The sequence below is a fragment of the Loxodonta africana genome, chromosome 5, assembly GCF_030014295.1.
Source record: "Loxodonta africana isolate mLoxAfr1 chromosome 5, mLoxAfr1.hap2, whole genome shotgun sequence".
Taxonomy (NCBI): domain Eukaryota; kingdom Metazoa; phylum Chordata; class Mammalia; order Proboscidea; family Elephantidae; genus Loxodonta; species Loxodonta africana.
The window spans coordinates 17,014,585-17,017,856 of NC_087346.1; the positions used below are offsets into that span (position 1 = coordinate 17,014,585).

Below are 3,272 nucleotides of genomic sequence, written 5' to 3' on the forward strand. Positions count from 1 at the left end.
TTAACCTTTAGAAGATTAATTAAAGCATTTATTGTGCCCTTTTTTTCACTTTGGAGCCCTGGCCGTACAGTGGTTAAGAGCTCGTCTACTAACCAAAAGGTCTGTGGTTCAAATCTACCAGCTGCTCCTTGGAAACCCTATGGGGTGGTTCTACTCTGTCCTATGAGGTCAGTATGAATTGGAATTGACCTGACGGCAAAGGATTTGATTTTGGTTTTCCTTCAATTTAATCTTCTTAGGTCCATATTCTTTTAGTCTTAGTTGACTGGGGATAGAGCAAAAATAGGTCAAAAGAAGGGATACACGTTCACTTACATTACTTTTATTATCTACAGGTCTTCATCAATGTACCAAATAAGTAACCTGGAGGAGAAATAGGCTTTCTTACAAGATGAATGCCCTAGACTGTCATTGTGGGTTATTTTTCAGTTCTCATATCAATTTTTTTCCATATTAATCAGTTTTTACTTCTCTACGTCTTCTCAAGCCTACTATTGGAATCTGTCTCAGGTTTACCAAACCTTTATCCAATTTCCAAATAAACAGCTCTGAAACCTTATTCGTGTACTTTTTGTGGAGTACTCTTAAGCAAATTAGAAAAAAAGAACACTTCTACTCTAGACGCTCCCAAAATATAACAATTGAAAATCTCCTTCTTATCCTCAAATATTTTCCCAAACTATTTCCCATAAGATTAAGATATTATACACTTAGTCATGTAAGCTCCTTCTACTTTGTCCTTCTTTCACATTTGTAGATAACGTTCTTTTCTGTGGTTGTGCTTAAACATTATTAAAACAGTTGGATAAATAGTAAGAGTAAAAAATTCATTAATTTATCTGGGCATCTGAACTCTATAATGCTAAGCATATGCTTAAAAAACTCATTGGTGCTTTCTGCTTTTGGACACCACCTAGAAAGCATCGTTAAAGTCTTCTTCCCACTGTGGTCATGTCTAAGTCAGAGTCTCCTAAAGAGCCCAAACAGCTGTGGAAACTCCTCTTCAGAGGTTTGAGCTTTCAAACGATGAGAGTCTGAGGAGCCATTTTGAGCAATGGGGGACACTCACGGTCTGTGTGGTAATGAGATATCCAAACATCAAACACCCCAGAGACTTTGGGTTTGTCACTTATTCTACTGTGGAGCAGGTGGATGCAGCCATGAATGCAAGGCCACACACACAAGGTAGATGGAAGAGTTGTAGGACCAAAGAGGGCTGTCTCATGTGAGAAGACTCCCAAATACCAAGTTCCTACTTCGATCTTTGTTGGTAGCATTAAAAAAGACACCGAAGGATATCACCTAAGAGATTATTTTTGAACACTTTGGGAAAATTGAAGTAATTGAAACCATGACTGACCAAGGCAGTGGCAAGAAGAGGGGCTTTGCTTTTGTTACTTTTAATGACCATGACTCCGTAGACAAGATTGTCATTCAGAAATGCCATACTATGAATGGGCACAACTGTGAAGTAAGGAAAGCCCTGTCAAAGCGAGAAATGGCCAGTGCCTCATCCGGCCAAAGAGGTCAAAGCGATTCTGGAAACTTTGGTGGTGGCCATGGAGGTGGTTTTGGTGGGAATGACAACTCTGGTCATGGAGGAAACTTCAGAGGGTGAAGTAGCTTTGGTGGCAGCCATGGTGGTGGTGGATATGGAGGCAATGGAGATGGTTATAATGAATTTGGCAATGATGGAAGCAATTTTGGAGGTGGTGGAAGCTACTATGATTTTGGCAATTATAACAATTAATCTTCAAATTCTGGACCCATGAAGGCAGGAAACTTTGGAGGCAGAAGCTCTGGCCCTTATGGAGGGGGAGGTCAATAATTGCCAAACTGCGAAACCAAGGTGGCTCTGGAGATTGAAGCAGCAGCAGTAGCAATGGCAGTGGGAGCAGGTTTTAAAGACTGCCAGGAAACGAAGCTTAGCAGGAAGGGAGAGCCAGAGAAGTGACAGGGAAGCAACAGGTTACAACAGATTTGTGAACTCAGCCAAGCACAGTGGTGGCAGGGAAGAGCTGCTACCAAGAAGACATATTTTAGACAAGACTTGTGTAAGGGCAAAAAAACTCGAGGACTGTATTTGTGACTACTCATATATAATAGGTTATTTTAGTTGCTGTTCTGTGGGAACTGTAAAGCGTTCCAACAAAGGGTTTTAATGTAGGCTTTTATTTTTTTTGCACTTATACTGTTGATTGTTAAATATAAGAGTCTGATCATGATGCTGAATAAATGTGTGTTTAAAAAAAGAAAAATGTCGCTGCAGAAATAGATTCTGACTCATAGCGACCCCATAAAACAGAGTAGAACTGCCCCATAGGGTCTCTAATGCTGTAATCTTTATGGAAGCAGATTGCAAGGTCTTTCTCCCATTGATCGAACTGCTTAACTTTTGGTTAGTAATTGAGCTCTTTAACGACTGTGCCACCAGGGCTCCTTCAGCGGATGCTTCACTGACTTGTATTTTCCCATACAATCTATAGGTTTGATGTCATTTAGCTGCGGCCTTAGTATAAGTTATCAAAAACCAAATAAATGGCGTGGTGGCGCAGCCGGTGGGAGAAGTCCCTGGGAGGCAGTGACTGGTCTTGGAGCGGGGAGAGCAGCGTCCCAACCGGGGAGCCGTCCCGCCGGGATTTTGGTGGGGAACGGGCGGGGCGCGAGCGCGGGGAGCAGCTCCATCCCCCTGAATTGACCCCGGGGCAGTCCCACCCGGTTCACGCCGGCGGCGTGGCAGCGCAGCCAGTGGAAGAAGTCCCCGGGAGGCAGTGGCTGGTCTTGGAGCGGGGAGAGAGGCGTCCCAGTCGGGACGCGCAGTCGTGGCCCAGGCGCAGGGAGCTGCTCCGCTCTCCTGAGCTGACCCCGGAGGGGGGAGAGCCCACACGGCTCGCGCGGGCGGCACGCGATGCAGCTGGCGGGACGGGAGTCCCCGGGAGGCAGCGACTGATTTTGGAGTCGGGAGTGCACCATCCCAGTAGGGGAGCCTTAACCTTGGGGGTGGGGCTGACAGCAGAGGATCTGACCGTGACGCCAGGGGGCCAGACCCCCCGGGGGGCAATCTCCACACAGCCAGTACATATAGGCGACGCGCCCCGCGGAAATCTCAGATATAATAGTCATTCCAAGTAAGACAAGCAACTCGGGCTATATTCTGAGGTGCTACTCTCCTAGCTCTCTGATCCCTCCCCCACCCTCCCCAGGCGGCTCCATTAACATCCGAATAGCCTGTGCCAGAGGGAGAACTCTGATAGGGACCTGACTGCATTTTT

At 46.0% G+C, this 3,272-nt stretch overlaps 1 pseudogene; it reads left to right on the plus strand.

The window, feature by feature from the left end:
• Positions 1 to 733: 733 nt before the first annotated feature.
• LOC100673767 (heterogeneous nuclear ribonucleoprotein A1-like) lies at positions 734 to 1,905 on the plus strand (annotated as a pseudogene).
• The last annotated feature ends 1,367 nt before the right edge of the window (positions 1,906 to 3,272 follow it).